We start from the raw sequence: 26,680 nt of genomic DNA, 5'->3' as shown, positions 1-26,680 counted from the left end.
AGGCACATAATTGAGTACTCAGTGAATATTACTGCTACTGACAGCATTATGTTTTATTGTCATTATCACTACACCACCACTACCTTACCATTTCCATTTGTGAGGTCGTAGGCATAGACATTGTCTCAACAATGAATGTAATCTAGCTAGGGGCTGCCAGTATTTCTCTACCCTCTGTGATAAGAATTACCTTCTGGGCTTGTTAATAAAGACATCAGGTCTTCCAACCTTGATCCTTCACACTGGAAATTCTGGTGCCATAGATCTGGGTTGGGGACCAGGAACTTGGTTTGTTTGTTTTATCTATATCTATATCTATCTATATCTATATCTATATCTATATCTATATCTATATCTATATCTATATCTATCTATATCTATCTATATCTATCTATCTATCCATGAGAGAGAAGCAGAGACATAGATAGAGGGAGAAGCAGGCTCCTCTCAGGGAGCCCAATGTGGGACTCGATGCCTGGACCTGGGATCACACCTTGAGCTGAAGGCAGTTACTCAACTGCTGAGCCACCCAGGTGTCCCCAGACACCAGGTTTTAAAAAGTGATCTTGATGATTGCCTGGAAAGAGAGGCTTGCATCTCACAAGGCAATCTCCTCACCCTTTTGACAATTCCATGATCAGATCTGATAAAGGGGAGAAAGAGAGAGCAAAACAGCTGCTGCTTTTTTGTGAGAAGTGTAAATAGGTTCTATTCCACAGAAACATCACATACCAAGGAGTCATGTGTCAGAAGCTCTATAGGATACAAGCTTATATAGTCTCTTCCAACAATTCTATAAGGTGAGCATCTCTATCTCATCTCCCTCTCAGATGAGGGAGCAAACAACAAAAACAAAACAAACAAACATGGTAAGTCATTTGCCTAAGATCATAGAGTCAACGATTTAATAAATGCCAGGGTCAGCATTTAAATTTTACTTTCACTGCTATGAATCTCTCTTCTCCAATCTTTGAAAGTATCTGGAAGGTAATGAAAATCTGAAGATAAAGAGCTGTGAGATGAAATCCTTTTAAAGCAGGGAACGTGCACTAGACATGGTTTAATTTCCTATGCCTAATATGGTATCTCACTGATGATAGGTGCTCAGTAAACTTTTATTGAACGAATAAATTAAGATCTTTTCAAATTGAAGCAATACAGATCATAGCTTAAGACAAATTATTAAATGGGTGATATTTATTGGAAGTGCTTTCATGTTTTCCTTCTGCTCTCCCTTCTCTTCTAATTATCCAATATCCTTGGACTTGTCCTACTCAGACCCTGACTCTTCAGAGACAGGGCACCATATTTTCAAGCTCTTCTGCTTGAGATTATGTAAGTGTGAAAAGCCTTTTGCACATAAAATTGCTTTTTAACTAGAAGGTTGTAAGGCAAAATAACAATTTGAAAAAAATTAAGGAAGGAGAATATTTAAGAAGTGAAAAACAAGAGATATTTTTAGGGCACATTCTGTATGATATTGTAATAGTGGATGCAGGACACTATGAATTTGTTTAAGTGCCCAAAACTTTATAGCACAAAAAGTGAACTTTAATATATGTAACTTACATACAATTTAGAAGATTGGGGGGATCTCGGAAAGGAATACAGAGAATGACAAAATAATCTCACTGTTAAAAATGTACGAAATAATCTTACTTAAGGGCAGGGGGCAAAAAGGTGCTGTCCCAACTAACTTTGAAAATGAATAGAATCTGTAAGACTAAAGGCAAAAGAAACCATACATACGTACCGTATTCTAGATGATAAGGTTGTTTCCCATGGCAACATGGTTTAACAATTCTGAAACCACTTTACATGAATACTGAAATGGAATGGAACAATTAAATGGTGGGTGTGGGGAGCCAGGTTTCTCACTATTGGAGTAGGAAGTTAGAGATAAGCAACATTAGAAAGGCTAAAATAAACATGTGGTAATGGATTATAGTTGGAGACATAAGTATGAACTCCTATTTAGTTTAATATAGGTACTAATAGTGTCATGTAGAAATACTTACAGGTATGTGTATACATATCTATAAATAATATATATGCAGATGTATTATGTACACACTTCTATTTCCTTGTTCAGTGAGCTGAGAAGGCCTACATGCAAGCAATCCCCATAGAAACCAGAATAACTAATGCTAAAAAGAAATGGAACTCCATGGAGAAATGGCTGATTTTAGAATTGTGGTAGGAGATACACAAAATGGGCTTAGAGTGTTTTGTGCCAGAAAGTTAGATAGTGTTTAAAAACAAAACAAAACAAAACAAAACCCCCACAAAGATGGGATAATGTCAAAGGGACACAGGAATCAGCTGAAAGGAACTCCAGTAGTCAAAGCCAGAATAGTTTCAACAATAAAATAAATAAATTAGTATTTGATTATAATTCAAAGCATGAAGTAAATATCCATGAGTCCATACTGATGTAAGCAAGTAAACAATGATAGAAGTGATAAATAAACACGTGCTTAGATAAATAAATAATTGAAGGTAAAGAGACAAATCTCCTGGCCAGAAGGATTTCAATGAATTTATTTACATATTCTACCCTCAATGTATCAATATTGGTTCATCAGTTATAACAAGTATACTAATTAATGTAAGGTGTTTATAATTGGGGCAACTCGGTATGGGGTATATGGACCTTCTCTGTACTATTTTTGCAATTTTCTGTAAATCTAAAACTACTGTAAAATTAAAAGTTTATTTAAAACAGTATGGAAAAATATTCCTAACTGAAGTGAAAATCTGGTTTTATAATGCTCTTGCTTCAGAGACATCTGTTAGCATATTTGGACTTGCATGTTCAGATATGCATTTGGTGCCAAGAAAATACTTCCAAAATAATGGCCCTTGAACAAAAAGTCAGCTTTAGTAAAACAGCTTTGTGGTTTGCAGTTTAATGGGCTGGAGCCAGCTCCTGTAGTTGGTAAATAGAATCCCTCTCCTATTTGACTTGTCCAATTACAGCAAAAACAGCTCATCAACATTAGGGATGGTTTTGTAAGAAAAGAATAAAAGGATGATTGTGTAGCTTAGTACCTGTCTCAGTTGGTTTTTAGGCTTTAAGTTTTTCACCAAGGAGAGAGGAAAAAACACTTTGGAGTAGTGATCTGTTTGTATATTTTTGTACTTAGTATATCATCTTTCTCCTATGTTTCCCTATATTACCAGAGTTTGTATTTATTGGAAAGGGAACACACCCAACTGTTTGTTTAAAGATCTGATTTAGAGTCCTTTTCATATGAACGTATATTGTAAAAGACAATCCCCTTTAATCCTTTGGCTTGTGGGTTTCTGTGTATATGTAAAAATACCTTTCCTGTTTCTATAATTTTACCTTGAAATGACTGTTTCTAATAAATACTAATGCTTAAATGCATCTAATACTTCAATAAGTTATTGAAAGAATGAGACATGGAGCGTCAATGTAATAAGTAAACATTTAATACGGGATTAATGGGGTACTTTGTAATTAATGTATTGATTTAATCAGTAATTATAATCTCTCAGCAAATTAGTGTATTAATATGTGCATTTAAACAGAAAAATTATATGCTTTAAAATAACTAAATATTTACTTAGCTGATTATCAGGATTATTTGAATAATTTAAAATTGGTATTTTTCTCTCATGAATTTAGACAGGAATTCCAGACACTCTTAAAGTGTTGTATTTTACTTTAAATGGAGTGTTGGGGTGAGAAAAAATGGTGTATTAAATGTACCATTATAAAGATTTACATTTTTGTTCACTTTTGGGATTTTACCCTTTTTAGAATTACCATTCTCAATTTTGCAGTGAAAATTGTACTCATCTTTAAGGTCCAGCCTGTTGGGGTACCTGAGTGGCTCAAATGGTTAAGTGTGTCTTCAGTTCAGGTCATGATCCCAGGGTCCTGGGATCAAACCCTCAAGGTCCTAGGATGAAGCCAGGTGTTGGGCTCCCTGCTCAGCAGAAAATCTGTCCTTCCCCTGCTCATGCATGTGCTCCCCCCCCTCAAATAAATAAAATCTTTCAAAAAAGGTCTAGCCTGTTAACTGTATATCCTGGAAGAAGATCTTATATTTGTCCAGATATATGTAATGTCTCTCTCTTCAGAAATCCTGTTAGCTTCTTAGATAAACTGATTACAAACATGTGAAGAAGACTTATAACCTGTCTCAAGGGAAGAGACTACAGATAAGTCAAATATTTTTGTCTTGATGGCCACACATAGAAAATAATGTAAAATAATGTAAAGGAATGTTCAGTTAAAGATTATAAGTCACAAGTCTGATTGCATATCTTTGTATCTTTAAAGGTCTGGTTTGAGACTGTTAGTACATACAAGGGAAGTGGGTAGCTTTCACTTCCCTTAGGGAGTTATTAATTAGATCATTGTTCAGGAATTTTATCAGGAATTCTAGTTACTTTGTAGGAAGAGTTGTAGATTTTGTCATGCAAAAAAAGTACTGTCTCAGATGAGGTTTAGGAAAATTTCCTTTCTCTGCACTGGATGACTCATCTCAAACCAGACTGTATAAAACAGAAAGCAGAGAAATAAACCCGGAAGGCTTTCCCTTACCATTAGTTTATTAGAAGAATTCTTAAAGGGAACAAAATTTCTTTTTCTCTCTTAAAGGAATTTTCCACAGATATGGACAGGTAAATCAACAAAATTTCTCTTTTCTTCACTATACTCTTTTCGCTTTTGGATTCCATGTAAGCTCAAGGAACAGAGCACTTACCTGCATGAGTAACTAGATAATTTTATACTTGTGTGCTTTCAGAAACATTTTTCTGTTTGTGCTACATTAAATCAAAGTGAGAGAATGAAGGAGCTCAAAATTCCAGTCATAAAATAGCATACCAATATCACAACTAGCTGCAATAGATGAGCAAAGACTGCTGTTTTTACAAACTTTCTTTGCTATCTTATAAATTTGGGTTGCTTTTTGCCCCCCAGTACTAATTGCAAACACAAAAAAGCACAGGTTTTCACAAATCAGTTCAACTTTCTGTATATACTTTCAAATGTTTCATTCACAATTAAGGGACTATAGTCCATTTCAGTTCCTTTTTAACAAAGAACTCTGAAATTTCTGGATATTAAGATTTTCATTTTTTTCTTCCTTTATCTGAAATGAAGATAATTTCATTTGCAACAAAGAACACAAATTTTTCATTAAGAGAATATTTGAAGCATATGCTTACCACCAGCGAAATTATGCAAGGCAATGAGGGAAATTCAGAATAACCTTGAGTTACTAATGCTTTTGATGAAAACAATATTGATGTTGAAGTACCAAAATGAACTTAACACTGAAAAAGATGATAGCAACCCCAATTACAATTAGAACTCCATGAACTCCACTCTGAGTAACTGACATACTGAGCAGACAAAAAGTCAGACAGGATACTGAAGATTTAAGAGCAAAATTAAGGTTTATATAATGGATAACTGTACCTAAAATTTGACAATATGTATTTTTCTCAAGCACATAATGAACATTTAAAATAAACATATGCTATGCCATATCAACAAACTTCAAAGTATTAGTATTATCCAGATCACATTCTTTGAACACAATTCAATTTATTAAGAAATCAATAATAAGAAAAGTAACATGAACAATCCCTTATGATTAGAAATTAAAAACAAAATATATATACTTCTTAACAGTCAATGAATCACAGAAGAAATCTTAAAGGGAAATAAAATATACTTATAATTTAACTACAATAAAAGTACTACCTATCAAAATATGAGGGTACAGGTAATTAAAGTTTAATTTGCCCAGTTGAATGTTTAGTTTTGAAAAAAGGAAAGCCAAATATCAACAAATAAAAGATCTAACTAAAACATTAGAAAAAGAATAAAAAATAAAGAAAGTTGATATTGAAATCAATAATATAGGGAAAGCAGAAGGTAGCAAAATAGAAAGATGTAATAGGGGCAACTTACAAAACTGAAGTTTGGTTGTTTGGAAAATTAGTAAAATTGACACATTCCTCCTGGGGCTCTTCCAAACAGAGGGAGAAGAGGAACAAATAAAATAAAAAAATGGAAAAGGGGCATAACCATAAATCCTACAGATATTAAAAATATACATATATTATGAAAGGATTATATGAACAACTTTTGGTAAACAAATTTTAAAATGGACAAATTCCTAGAAAAAGTTTACTTAGTCAAACTTACTAAAGAAAGAGGATATTTGTTTAGTTCTGTAACCACCAAATATATTAAACATGTGGTGAAAAAATTTCCCTCCAAATAAATTCTCACTAATACTCAAGTGATCTTCTAGGCAAGTTCTAAAAATTATCTGAGGAACAGATGATTTCAATCCCATGCAACTAACAACAATTAATAGAAAAAGAAGGACTGCAACTCTAGTTCCATGTATATAAGGCCAATATAATCTTGAGACTAAAAGCTGATGAGGAAATAAGAGAAATGAAATTTACAGTCCAGTTTCACCCATGAACACTGATGCAAAATCTTAAACTAAATAGTTCTAATGGAATCCATCAGAGCACAAAGAAAGATAATACAGTGTTAAAAAGTAGATCAACCACAACTCTATGGTCAACTAATATTTGATAAAGCAGAAAAGAATACCCAATGGAAAAACGACAGTCTCTTTAACAAATGGTATTTGGAAAACTGGATATGCAGAACAATGAAACTGGACTACTTTCTTATATTATACACAAAAATAAATTCATAATGAAAGAAAGATGTAAATGTGAAACCGGAATCCATCAAAATCTTAGAGGAGAACACAGGCAGCAACCTCTTTGACCTTGGCCATAGCAATTTCTTACTAGACATATTTCTCCAGTATGCTGGTGACTTCTTGACAGGGACTTTAATTTGTTCATTGTTAGATCTTTAGCACTGAGCACATTGTAGGTCCTTTGTAAATATTTTGTAAATTAATTAATGCATACATATCATGAAAATTACACCAGCAAGATAATTACTGACTTGCATTTATTTATTTATTTATTTAAACATTTTTTTTAATTTTTTTTTTTACGATAGTCACACAGAGAGAGAGAGAGAGAGAGAGAGAGAGAGAGAGGCAGAGACACAGGCAGAGGGAGAAGCAGGCTCCATGCACCGGGAGCCCGACGTGGGATTCGATCCTGGGTCTCCAGGATCGCGCCCTGGGCCAAAGGCAGGCGCCAAACCGCTGCGCCACCCAGGGATCCCCCTTGTTTTTATTTAAATCATATAAACGTACAAGAGGTTGCTGTCTGTGTTCTCCTCTAAGATTTTGATGATATCCTGTCTTACATTTAGATCTTTCATTCATTTTGAATTTATTTTTGTGTATGGTGTAAGAAAATGGTCCAGTTTCATTCTTCTGCATGTTGCTGTTCAGTTTTCCCAACACCATTTGTTGAAGAGACTGCCCTTTCTCCATTGGATATTCTTTCCTGTTTGGTCAAAGATTAGTTGATCATATAGTTGTGAGTCCATTTCTGGACCTTGGTCATAGCAACTTCTTACTAGACACATCCCTGGAGGTAAGGGAAACAAAAGCAAAAATGAACTATTGGGATTTCATCAAGAGAGAAGACTTCTGCACAGTGAAGGAAACAATCAACAAAACTAAAAGACAGACTACAGAATGGGAGAAGATACTTGCAAATGACATATCTGATAAAGGGTTAGCATCCAAAATGTATAAAGAACTTATCAAACTCAACACCCCAAAACCAAATAACCCAGGTAAGAGATGGGCAGAAGACACAAATAGACATTTTTCCAAAGGAGACATCCAGATTCTTAACATCATTCATTATCAGGCAAACACAAATCAAAACCACAGCGAGCCACCACCACCTCACACCTGTCAGAATGGCTAAAATTAACAGCACAGGAAACACAGATGTTGGCAGGTTGTGGAGAAAGGGGAACCATCTTACACTGTTGGTGGGAATGCAAACTGGTGCAGCCACTCTGAAAAATAGTATGGAGGTTCCTCAAAAAGCTAAAAATAGAACTATCCTATAACCCAGCAATTGCACTACTAGGCATTTACCCAAAGGATACAAAAACACAGATTTGAAGGGATGCATGCACCCCAATGTTTACAGAAGCATTATAAACAATGGTCAAACTATAGAAAGAGTCCAAACATTCATCAGCTAGTGAATAAAGGAGATGTGGTATATACATATAATGGAATATTATTCAGCCATCAAAAAGAAAAGAATGAACTTTTGCTGTTTGCAGTGATGCAGATATGATGTAGATGGAGCTGGAGTGTATTATGCTAAGTGAACTATGTCGGAGAAAGACAAATACCATATGATTTCACTCATAAGGGTAATTTAAGAAACAAAACAGATGAATATATGGGAAGGAAAAAAATAAGAGATAGAGAGAAGCAAACCATAAAAGACTCTTAACTGTAGAGAACAAACTGAGGGTTGATGGAGGGAGGTGGGTGGAAGATGGGTTAAAAGAGTGATGGGTATTAAGGAGGGCAATTGTGATTAGCACTGGGTGTGCTATCTAAGTGATGAGTCACTAAATTCTATACCTGAAACCAATTTTACCATATATGTTAACTAACTAGAATTTAAATATAAAAATGAGAAAAATTTAGATCAAACCAAAGATGCAAGATGCATTTAATAACTTTAAAATCTTATCAATATAACTAATCACATCAAAATATTAAGGAGAAAAAATTATCATCTTCTGAAGAAAATACATATAATAAAATTTAACCTCCATAGATGAGAAAAAAATGTAGCAACTAAAAATACAAAAGAACTTTTAACTGGATAAGGTCATCCACACAAATATCTATTAACAAACATTATATATAATAAGGAGAAACTTAAAACACTGTTTTAAGATGAGGAAAAAATAAAATGAGACTGCAGAATTTTCTCTTCAACATTATATTGGTAGCTTAAGCTCTAGAAGTAAGGCAGGAAAAAAGATACAAATATTGAGAAAGGAGGACAAAAATTCTATCATTATATGCAGATGATAAAATTATCTACATAGAAAACCCAGAAGAATGTACAGACATATTATTAGAATTTATAAAAGCATTTAACAGTTACTGGATTAAAAAAATAATGAACAAATTCCAAAAAAAATTTCTTTACATCTCCAATAAACAGAAAACAATTTAAAAATGTCACTTAACTTGGATATTATCTGGAGATAATACATGTAAGTTATAAATCTAAAAAGATGTAAAGTCTATTATGCAGCAAAAGGTAAAAACTTCATTCAAAGGCATTTAAAAAGACATAAGTAAATGGAGAATTTTACCATGTCCATGAATTAGAAACTACTAGAAATATTACAAAGACATTAATGCTTCTCAAATTGACCTAATCCCAAGTAATTCCTATAAAAATCCCAATAGCATGTTTTGTGGAAGTGGATAAGTTGATTCTGTGTTTTATGCATAAGAAAAAAGGATCAGAAGATAGCCAAGATATTTCTGAAGATGAATAAAGTGGGACAACTACACTAGCAAAAACAAAGACTTATAACCAAACTCTAAGTCTTAACATAACACTACTACAGTCGAGCATGAGAAATGAATCAATCAAATGTAACAAGAGTCCAGATATAAGATTGCATATAAGGAAATGTGATTTTGACAAAAATGGAGTTAAACATCATGGGGAAAGAATGAAGTATTTAAAAAACAATAGTGGAACAATTTGTTATCCATAAGGAAAAAGTTGAACTTTTAAATCACATCTTTTTTTTTATTTTAAAGATTTTATTCATTTATTCATGGGAGAGAGAGAGAGAGAGAGAGAGAGAGAGGCAGAGACACAAAGCAGAGGGAGAAGCAGGCTCAATGCAAGGAGCCTGACCCCTGGGCTGAAGGCAGGCGCCAAACTGCTGAGCCACCCAGGGATCCCCTCAAACCATACCTTCGAAAAATTTAATTCTAAAGGCAAACATTAATGCTTATGGGAATAAATACATAAGACTGTCTTATAATAAAGGGCTAAGTAAGGATCTTAAAAACAAAAACACAAAAATGTAATTGTAAAAGATTGACATATTTAACTTCATTAACAATAAAATGTGTATTCACCAAAGATATGATAAGGATATAAAAATATAAATTACCTGTTACAAGAAGATATTTAATAAAGTAGTTTTTTCTGAATGTTATGGAATTTTACAAATTAACAAGAAAAATGTAAACAATCCAATTAAAATTGATAAAGGACTTAAGAGACTTTGCAGAAGAAACAAAATGGCTAATATTTGAAAATAGGTTCAACATCACTATAATCTTCAAAATACAATGCAAATGACAATGAACTTCTGTTTTACACTCATCAGATAGGCACATTGAAAAGTTGGACAATAACAAGTATTGGCAAGATTGTGTATCAATGGAACTGCTCATATCCTGATGGCTCTATTAATAATATAAACTAGGACAACTACTCTGGCAACAATTTGGCAATGTTTTGTGAAATTGAAATGCTTATTCACCACAAACAAGTAATTTTTGGAGAAATCTTGCATATATGTTTTAGGAATTAGGCTTAAGTATGATCATTGGAATAGCAGAAAAAGGTGGAACTACTGAAATATTGACTGAAAAAAGGAAAATGGAAAAATAAAATGGTGTCTATTAAGGTGTTCTAGGCAGAATTGAAAATAAGTGAATTAAAGCTATATCCATCAACATGGATAATCTCAAGAATGTACTATCGAGAAAAGACAAGTTACCAAAGAATTCCTACAGTGTTGTGCCATATACATCAATTTCAAACACATGAAAAATTAAATGATCTGTTTGGTGATGCATACACAACAAAATTTTAAAACATATAGTTACAGAATAGTAGAAGTGAAATTCAGGACAATGATTAACTTAGGTGGTTGTGCAAGGGGAAAATATGGTAGGGCTTATATGCAGTTATAATGTTTTGACACTTAAACTGGCAGTGGGTATATGGGTGTTTGAATTATTGTTATTGCAAATAATTGGCACATATTATAAATACTACTTTTGTACATATCCAATCTTTAACAGACACACACCAATAACAAAAAAAGAAAAGTCATTTATATAATTTTAGCTCTTACCAGAGAGGTCTTGCTAGACAACAGTAAAATAAAAGTAACTGAAAAATGAATTATCTATTTCATAATCATTTAAAAATGTGATGATGACTACATAGGACAAAATTTGGCAATGTCGAAGTTTGAGTTGAAAGATAGCAGCCAATCTTAAAAAGATTCACTTACTCCAACTATTAAATGGCTCATTTCAACATGTACACAATATATAATATACTTCATCAATGGCTTGGGAGGCTGAAGTTTTTACAATTCTTTCCTTAACTGTTATTTATTTATTTATTTATTTATGAAATATTTTATTTATATTCGATTTGCCAACACATAGTATAACACCCAGTGCTCATCCCATCAAGTGTCCTCTTTAGTGCCTATCACCCGGTTACCCCATCCTCCACCCACCTTCCCTTCTGCAACTCTTTGTTTGTTTCCCAGAGTTTGGAGTCTCTCATGGTTTATCTTCCTCTGTAATTTTTCCCCACTCAGTTTCCATCCTTAACTATTATTTAAAACAAGAAAATAAGTGCCTTCATGATTTTGTCATTTTGTCGCTTTATAAAGGTGTCTTAAGTAGTCCTAGAGTGATGAAGTCTGAAATTACATTAATTTGCAAAGTGATTCATGATAAGATAATTATTGAACATATTTCAGGCCTAGATATAAACATTTTAGTGCACATGTGATTGACTGGAAAGCTGACTAGACATGAGTAAATGAGGCCAAGCTGTTAAGGAGCTACACAAGAGTGGGAAACTTGATCATGGCTTCTAAGTTTTCTGAGTTCACCCCTCGACTTCATTGCTTGAGTTTCTCTTCTGATGTTATAGAATGTACAATGGCTACTTTGAAATGGTTTTAAAATATATTTTGAATACAAGTCTTTTAGAAAATTCATAACCAAAGACCTCATCTTCCACTTCATTATTTTCTGCCTTAGCCAGCAGAAGGAGCTGATGACTGTGAACATAGTCAGGGATTGAATTTGTTTTTCTTTAGGAGAAAAAATCAAATGGATCACAAAACAAAGAGAAAAGAACTGGATCAGGTACATTTTTTCAGTTTAATAATCAAGAGAGACTTACGGTATCGGTTTAGGAAGAAGGTGTTTTCTCAAGTCTATACACTTTTAACAACCATTGCAAAGCAAAAAGTGTAAATGTTTTTACTAAGCATAAAATGATTGCTGCAATATAAAACAAGTTTGAACAATGGAAGAAGCAAACTAGCCATGGAGATGGCAAGTCATTTGAGATTCTTGATTTATTGAGATGTGATGAAAATAAATTGAAAGAAAGAAAGAAAGAAAGAAAGAAAGAAAGAAAGAAAGAAAGAAAGAAAGAAAAAACACTCCTTGTCAGTAACTTTTAATTTATCTTTCTCACTGTCTTTCTCACATACCCCTTTTGATGGCTATTCTGCTGAAAAAGTAAAATCAACTACTTCAGTCTAAGATATGGCAACATTTTAATCTTGAGAAAAAAAGGTGCTTGTGGAAACTTTCATCAAGCTTTACTGATTCTTTAGCAGCATTCTGATCACACTGGCATAGCTCCTGAAAGAGTAAGTGTACTGTTTTTATTTAGACCCACAGGCCTATTTTTGCGTCTGCTAAAATATTTGCTCATCTAGCTCGGACACCATCTTGTCTCAAACATTTCAGAATGGAGCTTATCATTTTGGAAAGACTTTAACAATTTTCTTTAGAGAATGTTAGAAATGAAAGAGAATTTAGGAGACAGTTCTGAACTTCCTTTCCTCTCTCCTTTTATATTAAGTAGAAGGTCCAGAAAAGTGAAGATGAGCTCAAGGCAAAATTCTCTTATAGCTGGTACAATCACTGGTTTATCAACCACCTTTATATACTGAGGGAAAGGGCAAGGGGCGAGGACGTTTTATAAAGCAGAAATAGGATATCAAAACAACTCAAAACCTCAGCATTTTCTGAGAGCTGGGGATTTGAGTAATGATGGGGGAAAGTAAGGTAAAAGCACCACCCTACTTCTGTGTACACTCCCTGCCCTGATGTCAGCACAAGGGACATTGATTTATACCCTATATGCTCTCTTCAATGTCTCAATCTGCCAAGTCATTACCCTTTCCTATGGTTGCTATCCCTTAATTAGTATAGATACATCCTTGATAAAGGAAGGAAGGAAGGAAGGAAGGAAGGAAGGAAGGAAGGAAGGAAGGAAGGAAGGAAGGAAGGAAGGAAGAAAAGAAAAATCTATTTGAAAAATATTGTATATTTAGTTCCTGGAAAAATCCAACAATTAGGGTGTAAATCATTTAACTTAGTTAAATTTCAATAAACATATACACAATTGTATGCTTTCTGGAGCTGCTGGAAGTGATTCCCTTATTCACAATATACCAATATAGCTCCAGGCACTTGCTACCTCACTACTGGGCAGGGATAAAACAGGAAACTAACCTTGGAATGAAGATGATAATAAGACACTTTCAGATCGTGGCAGTTTTCCAGTTGTTGGGAATTCCCTCACATGGAAACCACTGCAGCTGCTGTGGATATTTTGACAATAGATTGAATGTGCTAGCACAAATAGAATCAAATAAAAAAGAAATCTGACAGAAAACATCAACTATTTTGGTAATTTTTAAGAAAAAAGGTTTTAAAAAATATGTATAAGAAATATTTTTAATCTTAACTCAGATTTAAAAAAATCTAAGAAATTAGAGATCTCATGTTCTTCTATAAATACACTATTAATTTTAATAATATTTTATCCATGCTTGGATGAGTCCTTAATTGCAATAATTTGGTTTCAAAACACGAGATTTTTTTAAAGGAAGAGACAATGATAGTGAGCATCCATATGAAGATATTTGATTCCACCTCATTTGCAAATTGTAATAGATTGTTTGGTAATTACATGGGTACTGAAGAAGACATTTTTCTATCTCCATATATATATATATATGGTAATGTATATTTAATATATATGGTATATATATTAAAATTCTATTTCGAGGGTTCATTTTTGATGCCAGGCTGTCAGGGTGATGATTGCACATACTTGGTGTGGTTTTCTACCATTGTGATTATGAAGATGTATAAAGATTTTCATGTTCATCACGGAGCATTCTTTGTATCATAAAACTCCAGTACAAAGTACAGAGCTAGCAAGTTTCCAAATGGTAATTATAACTTTGTTGGAATGAAAACTATTGGATATGGTATTGAGAGTCTTTCGAGATTGGCCAAAAAATCACCAAAATGTGTCCTTAGTTTAAAACTAAGTTTTTCTTCCTTTGGAAGTTACACATGAGGTTTTTGATCAGTGGGTACTGCAATAATGCTTTCTCATATTTTATGGCACTTTATATAACCTTTATGTGGTGCATTAGGTTATATTAATTTGTATTGATTCAACAATAGCAAAACAAAAACTGTAGATCAATCTTCTATCATTAAGCATTTGTGCTAGAGGGAGCAGGAGGCAAGAGAAGTGAATTTGCTTTTTTCTCAGATCTTATGTCTCTGTGTGTAAGCCCTCACTCACCTCACTGAGTGTGAATCTGCTACTCAAAGGTGAAATATTTTAAACAACCTGCTTGTAAGCCAATTTTCTCTGCCTGGCTCTTCAGTGAAGAAACAGATCTCTACCAAGACTAGAGGAAAGTCAGCTATATTGGACCGAGAGATGATTGCATTAGCTCTCTAATGGTATGTGAGCATGGCCATGAATTAGGGTTGCCAGGTAAAATACAAGGCACCTGATTAAAATTGAATTGTAAATTAACAGAAATTTTTTCAATGTAAGTTTATTTGTTTTGCTAAATTTGTCAATGTTACCATAAATCCTGTATTTTAGGGAATATTTCAAGGACATTTTTTTCCCTACAGATAATTTTGACTAAAACTGATTTTAATATCCTGTATTGATATCAGAACTTAACCCTCATGTAAAATGAGACCACTCTGCAAATTCCTTCACAGTTATTGTCTCATTTAGATCTCCATAATGAACCTCATGGGGACTTTAAGTCTATCTAATGAATGCCCATTTTCCAGATAAGAATGTTGATATTCAGGATAATTCTGTTTTTCAAGGCCATTTGGAGAGTTAAGTGGCAGAGTTTGAACTCTTTTGGAGCCCCATGTTCTCTCACAAACTCACTCCTACATGTGAGTGGATGATAACATTTTACCACATAGATTACCACCTCTTGGAACTGTTCAATGGCATAAAAATATTGGTGCATGAATCAATGAAATATAATTTTTGAAAGAATAGTTCTTTAAATGATTGTTTTGAAGCACACCTGCTCCTGTACCCACACATAATAAGCATTCACTGTTTATGCCTTTGATCAAAATATATGTCTAAACTTTCTCCTAAGGGAGAAAGTCACTTTCAGATGGTCTATCCAATTGAGTTTTATGGTTTTGGTGGTATAACCTCTTTCCTTTCATGGTCTGTTTCCATTTCTGGAACTAGCAGAAGTTACACAGTGACAATATGATGCAATAATTATGTTATTTATTCACTAAAATGTTCTAGATGGTTAATAACACATACCAAGGTCATGACCAGACCAGTCTTCATCTTTGCCACTTCTCTGGTATCATTTCTTCCCTCAATCATTTCAGATATTCTTGGTAGAAGTGGAAAGTTAATGGTAGTATCAGGAGGAGTAAATTCTGAGTGAATAGTTTCTTCAATGTTTAAAATGCTCTGAGCATAATCTTCACAATATTGTCAATTACTGGCTTCTCAAAATGCCACTTTTTCATAGAATGTAACAAACACATGCCAACTTAACTGTGGCTCCTCATGGTACACTGGAATGGGGAAATTAGTAAGGGATTAATATATTTGAGAAATGTGGCTAAAGTTTTCCTATCTCCATGCATTTGTTAGTGGATGAATTCATTTTCTGGATTCTTTATTTTTTTTTCAAGGTCATCTCATCAGATCCATTTTCAGTAAGTCCTCAGTACTTTATCTAGTAGACAAATTTGTCTTCTTCATTGAAGATAGATGGTAACATACAGGTGCAGAGGGACTTAAATGAAGAAATCTAAGGAATATGGGAATGGAAAAATCAATTAAGAAAGAGAGGAGAAGCTGTGTGTGGGGGAACAGTCAAAGTGGAAGAGAGTGCTTATAAGGAAAATATGGAAATTGAGACTTTAAATTCTTTTTGATAGTAGAAAAGCATGCCCTTCTTTGTTCAAAGGACACTGAAGGCTTTATGAGTTCCTTGGACATCAAATATCAGTTTGATACTTGATATTTAAATGAGGGAGAAACGTGCTGCTCAAAGTCCCTTTGAAATCTACATTTGATATAAAACTCAAATCTAAAAATGGTTTTAGCATAAATAAATTTATAGAAGGCCAGCTCTGGAAGAACATGCAAATAGAGCAAAATACAACCCTATGGCTCCTCAGTTTTCTCTTTCTGGTACTGGCATGGAGAAGATATTTTGATTTTTTATTTAAATAAAGGAACAGTGGCTAAAAAGAGGCATTGAGTACAGATTCAAATGAACAGAACTGATGAAGTGGAAATGAATATGCTTGAATTAATCATAATGCTTTAATCAGGGTTTTCTAATGCTAGTTAATTGCATCCACAAAATATAGCACCAAATGAGCTTGGTGAGTTGTAAAAGGGAGACTCAGAGACTCTGAATAGGATCCTGTTTTGAACAAGAGTGGTGTGGAAAAGTTGACCAATTGCTACTAAAGCTGTTGTGTGCCCAAGTGGCTGAATAAGCTTGGTATCAGTCAACCCAATTAAATTATAAGCCTAAATTAAACTTATATCATAAGGCAACCATATTCAATTTCATTTGTTTTTCTAAGTAATTCCATTCTCAAGAGACACTAGACATGTCTCATGACTGAAAATAAATTATATTTCTTTTCCAGCGTGGTTTCCATTAATTTAATTCCACTACATAATAATTAAAGCAGTTAGGCCTCTGTGGCATTGAAATATCTATGTGTTCAAAGTGATCGCTGTCCCCAACAACATCAGAGTAGGGAACTCTATGAACTCCCCCACTCCTTCAGAAACATCACTCTGGTGTCTCTGACAAGACCAAAAGTTTTTATCACTAATTCTCCTCTTTGGCTTAGCACATAAATGATTTTAAATTCATCCTGACTGTAAGGCATAAAGGGCTATATCTTAAACATAGTATTTGTTATTGTCAACAGACCAGTTTAATAATTAAAACCAATCTTTTTTTTTCCTCCCTCAGCAGCATATTCATTCAACTACATGGCAAAGACTGTCTGGTGGAAATATATTATTATCATTTATAAGCCCCAAGATCTCTGCAACTTCTCTGTCTATACCAATTTGCCTCAACATCTGATCCATGAGAGCCAGCATATTCTGAGAAAAGTAAATTCTTAATTAAAATGTGAAATTTTTATCAACAAATATCTAATCTTTTGGAATCCCTTACAAGCTTAAGCCTTCAGATTGTTGAAGCTGATAGTAATGGTTTTATAACCCACATTTCTAATATGTTGCTTTGTCTTTTTTTTTTTTTTTTGAGTCTCTGAAGAGAAATCATTTGTTTATACACTTCTCTGGGTTGGATGATGTCAGACTCTCAGGGTGAATATACAAGTAAGAAAGTTAATTTATGGTGAAGTTTGGATGTGGGGGGAATGCATGGTTGGGGTGGAGAGTGAAAATTATCCAGTGAAGATGAATTGTGCAAACCACGGCAATTCTTCCCATATCTACTACATTCCTGGGACACTGAGATTTGTCATTCCAAACATATCTACCTGACTTATCTAAATAAATAACCTAAACAGCTTTGTTTGCTTTTTTTGTTTATAATATCTGCTGTTTTTGTGCATTGCTTCTTCATAGTCAGGACACTGGCAGACAGTGTTTGTTGATCATTTGTATTGAACAACTTACTCAATAAATTCAGCTGTGTTTCATTAACTTATTAATTGGTCTGCAAAAGCCAGGCTTTGTTTTATAGTAGTTGTCTGGTTTCCTCCCAATCAATACTCTTTTATGCTAAAAAAACCAGAGTGGGCTTTAGTCTAATCATGAAATGGGAAGTCTGTTTCCTTAATCACCCATCTGCTTGCTCTTATCTTTCCAATAAGCTTTTTTGGCCGCCTAAATTCTAAACAACTAAGAATCTCTCATCGTGATGCCCAACATGTTAGGAAAGAATTCCATGAGGGGACATTGCCTATTAAGTAGCAAGGAGTGGTAATACATTAACCTCTCTAAATCTCAGTTTCCTCATCTGTAAATTTACACTTAATATATGTCTTTAGAGAAAAGTCATAGATCAAAATAAAAATAAAATTTTCATAATACATAAAAAAGAACAGAGCAAACCAATTTCATCTTTTCCATTTTACTTATTTACAGTAGTATTAATAACAACAGGTAACCGTGGAATATGAGATCATTTACAAACATAGCTGGAACAATTCCTCCTAGTTTTGCAATGTAATTTTGAAGCTAATCCCATCAAGTGGTGGAGCCTAGTTTTCCCAACCCTTACATAGCTGACCTTGTGACTTGCATTGACCAAAAGAATGTTGCAGATGATTTCTAAAGCTGGATCATATGAAGCTTTGCAGATTTCTTTTCCACACTCTTAGAATGATATCCTGAGATCATCGTACCATGGTGAAAGCTGGGAGAACAACCATGCAGAGAAAGAGATCCAGATGTCCCAGCTATCTCACATGAGTCCAGCCCTCAGTTGATTCTCCAGCAGAGTGCATTCATGAGTAAGCCCCGGGGAGACTGCTCAACCAATAGCCAGAATTATGAACAATAATAAACTCTTTTTTAAAGCTATTAAGCTTTAGGATAGTTTGTTTTATAGCAATAGATAATCAATAGAATTATTGTGTTAAGTATTAGCAGTGAACAACAGAGAAAATCCTTGCTTCTTTGATGTATATTCTGGTCTCAAAGGTTACAAAAATTGTATTATAATTGAAACATATGCACTTTTCATTTGTGTTACATAAAGGGATGATATGCAAAAGGATGAGTTTAATAATTTGCTGATAGTTGTCTGTGATGCTTAGTAGGAAACACACTGGATTTAATGGATAAATTTTTGAATGCTTACATATAACAGGTTTACAGATATTTTTAAAGGTACTAACTCATTAAACATGTACAAATATCCTATGTGATATATACTTTATATATATGATATATAATATTTTTACTTCCACTTTGCATTAAAGGAACCTGAGGATGATAGCTGATAGCTTTAGCTAAGTTCACATAGATAGTAAGTATTGGAGTTGGAATTCCAATTCAAGCAATCTAGTTCCAGAGTCTAAAGCCTTAACTTCTGTACATGTTGGACTAAGGTAACTATTGCATTTACATAGAAATTCTCCCACTTAACATGTTTAGGTAATTTGGGGAAGGCTGATTTTTATTATAATATAAGACATAAAATATAAGGCAGATTAGGCTAGTAAATCTCTCAACATTCCCCATTGAATTTTCCCAAGGATGGATAAAGGAAATTTTAGTATTTTTAAACATCACTCAGATTTACACTTAATGTGGTAAATAAAGTAATTACTACTAAAGAAATTATATTTATTTAAAACAGATAAATGGCCTGGACATCATTATACCAGAGATCAAATTAATCAAAGTTTTGTTCTAAGTAGCATAATATTTAATGCATTTATTTTGGTCACTAATAATTGGTAAACCTGTAAAATGTACACACTTATTTTACCTACATTTTATCTAGTGATTATTTTGATTAGAGCACAATACTTCAATCTTAAAGTGAGTTTTATTGGAATTTAGTTCCCCTGAACTTTTTAAAAAAACATTATTTACTTTCAGCACCATGGAGAGAAATCCCCCCTCTTGGCTAATGATTTGCCTGCACCAACGTGAGGCTGAGCTACTAAATAGTGGAATTAACTATGGCTCTGTTAGGGGGAAAGAAACAAACACACACACACACACACACACACACACACACACACATCTACTGAATTGAAATGGGGATCAGGAACACTGAGTATGTGAAGATGTTTCTTAGATAATTCTGAACATCAGCCAAGCATGGAACACCCTGACCTGGCTATTGGTTTTATTAAACAATCTTGGACCACTACTTGGCCTATACATCCCCTCTTAACTCTCTGAGGTCGTGGAGTTACTCAGAAAAGTTATTATATTTTTAAATGTTTAATGTAATGATGGATTTTAAAAAGAAAGTTTTTGAGGTTTATATACAGTGTCTTGTCTTCCAGTTTATGGTTCTTCCTGTTTGGTTATCTTTTTCTGTTAACTCAGGGACTTGTCCCCATGTTATACTCCTCTATTTTAACATATTCTTGAATACATTAAGATAACTAATTCATGAACAATTGACAAAAACTGGAAATTCTCAGAAGAGTATTACAAATGGCTAAAAATCTTTAAAAAATTAAGGATGTTCAACCTCCTAGGTTACTAGGCAAATGAAAAAAAATCACACACATACACAAACAAATATATATTTGTAACACATCAGGTGGGTAAGAAGCTTGAATTTTCTAGTGTTAGCAAGGGTGGAATAAAACTGACATTTTCAGTCACTTCTGGGCTTTAACAAATAGATATCTTGCTATCCTACACCAATTTCCTATCACTTTCTGATGTCTACCTCAAGTTAGAGATGAGAAATGTAAATATTCATTTCCCCAGCCTTCTTTGTGGTTGTGGTGGTAATATAACAGTTCTAGTCAATAAACATATAAAAAAAGTCTGCTGTGGAGGTATATGGAAAGTATTTATTGATAAGAAAATAGAGTTGTAGTAAATGCCTCCTATCTCTGCTTCATTGTTTTGAATATAGACATGATACGTGGAGGAATGACTTTCATCTTGTCATCATAAGGGAAAGGCCGAGTAACTCACAGAAACACAGCTATAATATTTTTAGGTTATTGAACAAATGCCAGGAGCTGTCCACATGCTACTGTGTGAGACAAATAAATCCCCAACTATGTAGATAATCCTTAATTTGAATTTTTGTTACTTAAAGAATTCCTAACAAATACAGTGGGATTATAAAGTGATCAAATATTTTTGGGAGGCAATTTGACATAATCTATCAAAATACTAAGTATTATTATTATTACAGTTTAATGTCTGCAGTATATGAATGTATCCTAATGATATATTCACCCATGTACACAAATGATAGATAGATAGATAGATAGATAGATAGATAGATAGATAGATATTCATTTAAGCATTCTTGCAATAGCAAATAATTGTAAATAACTTGGACGTTCACCATTAAAAAGAATGGTTAAATAAAACATGGGTGTCCAATATTCTCAGCACCATTTATTGAAGAGACTTTTTTTCCAGTAGATAGTCTTTCCTCCTTTGTCCAATATTAGCTGACCATAAAGTTGAGGGTCCACTTCTGGATTCTCTATTCTGTTCCATTGATCTATGTGTCTGTTTTTGTGCCAGTACCACACTGTCTTGATAACCACAGCTTTGTAGTACAACCTGAAATCTGGCATTGTGATGCCCCCAGCTATGGCTTTCTTTTTTAAAATTCCCCTGGCTATTCGGGGTCTTTTCTGATTCCACACAAATCTTAAAATAATTTGTTCCAACTCTCTGAAGAAAATCCAAGGTATTTTGATAGGGATTGCATTAAACGTGTAAATTGCCCTGGGTAACATTGACATTTTCACTATATTAATTCTTCCAATCCATGAGCGTGGAATATTTTTCCGTCTCTTTGTGTCTTCCTCAATTTCTTTCAGAAGTGTTCTATAGTTTTTAGGGTATAGATCCTTTACCTCTTTGGTTAGGTTTATTCGTAGGTATCTTATGCTTTTGAGTGCAATTGTAAATGGGATTGACTCCTTAATTTCTCTTTCTTCAGTCTCATTGTTAGTGTATAGAAATGCCACTGACTTCTGGGCATTGATTTTGTATCCTGCCACACTGCCAAATTGCTGTATGAGTTCTAGCAATCTTGGGGTGGAGTCTTTGGGATTTTCTAGGGACAGTATCATGTCATCTGTGAAGAGGGAAAGTTTGACTTCTTCTTTGCCATTTTGAATGCCTTTTATTTATTTTTGTTGTCTGGTTGCTGAGGCTAGGACTTCTAGTACTATGTGGAATAGCAGTGGTGAGAGTGGACATCCCTGTCTTGTTCCTGATCTTAGGGGAGAGGCTCTCAGTTTTTCCCCTTTGAGAATGATATTTACTGTGGCTTTTTGTAGATGGCTTTTAAGATGCTGAGGAATGTTCCCTCTGCCCCTACACTCTGACGAGTTTTGATGAGGAATGGATGCTGTATTTTGTCAAATGCTATCTTTGCATCTATTGAAAGGATCATATGGTTCTTGTTTTTTCTCTTGCTGATATGATGAATCACATTGATTGTTTTACGAGTGTTGAACTAGTCTTGCATCCTGAGGATAAATCCTACTTGGTCATGGTGAATAATCTTCTTAATGCGTTGTTGTATCCTATTGGCTAGTATCTTGTTGAGAATTTTTGCATCCATGTTCATCAGGGATATTGGTCTATAGTTCTCCTTTTTGGTGGGGTCCTTGTCTGGTTTTGGAATTAAGGTGATGCTGGCCTCATAGAATGAGTTTGGAAGTACTCCATCTCTATCTTTCCGAACAGCTTTAGTAGAATATGTAAGGTTTCTTCTTTAAACGTTTGATAGAATTCCCCAGGGAAGCCATCTGGCCCTGGACTTTTGTGTCTTGGGAGGTTTTTGATGACTGCTTCAATTTCCTCCCTGGTTATTGGCCTGTTCAGGTTTTCTATTTCTTCCTGTTCCAGTTTTGGTAGTTTGTGGCTTTCCAAAAATGCATCCATTTCTTCTAGATTGCCTAATTTATTGGCGTATAGCTGTTCATAATAAGTTTTTAAAATTGTTTGTATTTCCTTGGTGTTGGTAGTGATCTCTCCTTTCTCATTCATGATTTTATTAATTTGAGTCTTCTCTCTCTTCTTTTTAATAAGGCTGGCTAATGGTTTATCTATCTTATTAATTCTTTCAAAGAACCAACTCCTGGTTTTGTTGATCTGTTCCACAATTCTTCTGGTCTCTGTCTCATTGAGTTCTGCTTGAATCTTTATTAACTCTCTTCTTCTGCTGGGTGTGGGATCTATTTGCTCTTTTTTTCTCTAGCTCCTTTAGGTGTAAGGTTAGCTTTTGTATTTGAGTTCTTTCCAGTTTTTGAATGGATGCTTGTATTGCAATGTATTTCCCCCTCTTCGACGTGGATGGAACTGGAGGGTATTATGCTGAGTGAAATAAGTCAATCGGAGAAGGACAAACTTTATATGGTCTCATCCATTTGGGGAATATAAAAAACAGTGAAAGGGAATAAAGGGGGAAGGAGAAAAAATGAGTGGAAATATCAGAAAGGGAGACAGAACATGAAAGACTCCTAACTCTGGGAAACAAACTAGGCGTGGTGGAAGGGGAGGTGGACGGGGGGTGGGGGTGACTGGGTGACAGGCACTGAGGGGGGCACTTGACGGGATGAGCACTGGGTGTTATTCTATATGTTGGTAAATTGAACACCAATAGAAAATAAATTTATAATCAATCAATCAATCAATCAATCATGGGAACTACACAGCTATTAAAATAAATAATAACCTTCCACACAAACATAAAAAGGCCATCAAAATTCAGTGCTAGTTTAAAAAATACATTTAATAACAATATTTGTAATATTGCTCCATTTATATATAGGTGAAAATATATGTGTGGATATAAGCTTATGTATGAAACTTTGACAATGGTTATTTTTTACGTGGGAGAAGAATAAGATTTTCAGTGTTCTTTCCAATCCTCAGTACTGTTTGTATCTTGGTTAATGAGCATACAATCACATGTTAACATGTTTATAAATTTATTCATGTCAAAATATAAACACTTGATAACAGCAATATTCACCTTTCCCATGAGAATTTGAGTTTCAAATAGTAACTAAAGGAATTGACTGAAAGTCTAGGTAAGTAAGGGAAAATATGATATGTGCTTTTAAAATCATGCAGCATATGGCTCAGTGGTTGAGTGTCTGCCTTTGGCTCAGGTTGTGATCCCAGGGTCCTGGGATTGAGTCCCATATCAGGCTTCTTGCAGTGAGCCTACTTCTCCCTTTGCCTATGTCTCTGCCTCTCTCTGTGTGTCTCTCATGAATAAATAAATAAAATCTTTAAAAAGAATAAAATGAAATCATGCAGTATAGATGGCCACTTTTTATCTGTTTGAAACTAGTCTTTCCCTCATGGTGTTTGCCGTTAAATGGATGAAAGTTAGATCTTCAGAAAAAAGTAAAGCATTTATGAATATAGTAACAAAATATATTTGCCATTTGTGGATCCTTGAAGATAATTTAGAAATCCATAAGTTAAAGATCAATCTAAATTATTTTCTTATTTATGGCTTCTAGACTGTTCAGTTTTTGAGTATGCATAACAATTTTCACTGACACATTTTGAGAATCACAGTAATATTTAGGGGTAGACAATTTTAATTTTTGCCTAATGATTATTACTACCCAAATGATTGGATGTTATGTATTTTATTTGATTTGTTTATTATCACTTTCCACCCCAAATAAAAAATGGAAAATTCTTAAGACAATCATTTTAATACTTTACTTCACACTTTAATAGTTGTTTGATAATATTAATGAAGCCAAGTTTATATGTTGGATCTATTGCCTTTCTATCAATTCCAAAAGCATGAGTGTTCTTTATTTCATTATTTTTTGTTTGTGGCCAGATAAGTTTAAAAGTTAATACAGTCAGTGGGAGTAAAGATGAAATCTGTTTCTGAAAAAGTGAAGACGAGTGAATAGTGGATCTTTACAATTGTCACAATGTTTGTCATAATACCTAACATAGATTGAGCATGTACAAGGTCCCTGACATAATATAATCTCTTTTAAATGCGCTACTTCATTTAATTCTAAAACAAGATATGAGGTAGGTTCTATTATTTCTCCATTTTACTGATAAAGTAGCTCACTGCTACTCAGAGAGATTAAGTAATTTGGTAAATTAAGTAATATAGTTAGCATGAAATTCTATCCCAGGTCTGTGTGACTCTGGAATTCAAACTGTTCATTATTATTCTATATAGATTCCAAAGGTATTCAACATGGACTTGTATATGACATAGAGGACGGGTCTATACAGAAGTCCCATGTTGACAAGTATATAGTTTGTGTTGTTCAATACTATATCACTAGGACCAGGAATAAAGTAGATACTTGACATATATTTGCTAAATGGGAAAATAAGCGTGTACATAAATGAAAGGCTAATGATCTGAATGTAAAATAAAAATAACTCCTTCACAAAACCAGATCACCTTTCAGAATGCTAGTGAGTGCTTTCCTTCTTTGAGTATTTGACTAGAAATAACTCTTAAGATACCTCCTGTTTAATAATTTTAATCTTATAGGAAAAGTTGTTTATTAGTTCTAGGGAAATGGCTCCAAACTAAAGACTAACTGAATTTTCCACTCATGGATGGAGAGAGTCCAACTGGAACAGTGCTTTAAAAACAGCCTCAAAACAGTGTGTCCTCCTTTGCATCCTTCTCTCAATGGGTCATAAAGAAACACACTGAGAATGTTGACTTTGAAGAGCTCCCAAGATAGCTTCCCAGATGACCTCTGGGTCACAAGGGCCTGTTATTTTGAAAGGCATAAGTACCATAGCGAGCAAAGGGGGTGGCTGGAATGTTCTTCCTTGATTGGTGCATTTTGAGAAAAGCTGATACAGACCATCCTTCCTCAGAGAGAGGGATCCCAAGCTACTGGCTTTGCCTAATTTACAAATACTGAAATTAATTAATCTTTTAGAACCCTAATAAACTTCCCAAACTGGAGAAAATAAGAAGAATTTCTATATATACGACAAGAAAATAGCAAAGGAAAATCTAGCATTTATGTGTCAGTACGTATTGAGACCACAGGCAGCGCCTGATACTAACAACAGATTATTTTTTCTAATGCATAGCAGGGGGGAAATTAAACTATTTCCATGCCTAAGCACACTGCTTATGTGTTTCACTGATGAGACTCCTTAGAATTGAGTTCTGGGCCTTCTACTTAGCTCTATCTAGCACTATTCCCCCACTATTGTCCTGTATGAATTCTCTGCTCCAGACAAAACAAGTTCTTAGCCTCTATTCTAAAATGAACTTCAAGGTACAACATTAACATCTAGCATTTATCAAGCAGGTACTATGCGCTAAAAATTTTGCTAAATGCTTATGTAGATTATCTCACTTAACCTCATGACTCTATGAGGTAAATTCCAGTTTATGGATAAAGATACTGAGATATAGAGGGTAAGTATTTCCAAGCTCACACAGCTGTTAGTAGTAAATTTGAACTTTAACTTCAGCAGTTTAACTCCTTCTGCTTTAACTGTCACCTCTCTCTTATGAAATAAAATGGTCTAGACCTTTAGTTATATCCTTTGGCCAACATATAGCATCACAGTTATAAAACGAGTAGAAAATCTCTTTTCTACCTCAAAAAGTTGGAAGATCTGTAGATATGTTAATTTGGTT

At 34.0% G+C, this 26,680-nt stretch overlaps 1 long non-coding RNA gene across 12 annotated transcripts in view; it reads right to left on the bottom strand.

Annotated features, from left to right (window-relative positions):
- The window catches only part of LOC140632354 (uncharacterized), an 85,690-nt gene extending 83,575 nt beyond the window's left edge, over window positions 1-2,115 (bottom strand). For 3 of the 12 annotated variants that reach the window (XR_012029882.1, XR_012029894.1, XR_012029892.1), the window contains exons 1-2: window positions 2,019-2,115; window positions 1,754-1,825 (exon numbers count right to left, since the gene is read on the bottom strand). This is a non-coding gene — a long non-coding RNA (uncharacterized lncRNA). The remainder of the gene's footprint in view (window positions 1-1,753; window positions 1,826-2,018) is intronic. The other 9 variants (XR_012029889.1, XR_012029890.1, XR_012029888.1 and 6 more) reach the window with 4 other exon arrangements.
- Between the last annotated feature and the right edge of the window lie 24,565 nt (window positions 2,116-26,680).

The sequence above is a fragment of the Canis lupus genome, chromosome 4, assembly GCF_048164855.1.
Source record: "Canis lupus baileyi chromosome 4, mCanLup2.hap1, whole genome shotgun sequence".
Taxonomy (NCBI): Eukaryota; Metazoa; Chordata; class Mammalia; order Carnivora; family Canidae; genus Canis; species Canis lupus.
The sequence above is the reverse complement of the archived record's forward strand: the minus strand, read 5'-3'. Positions and strand labels throughout refer to the sequence as shown.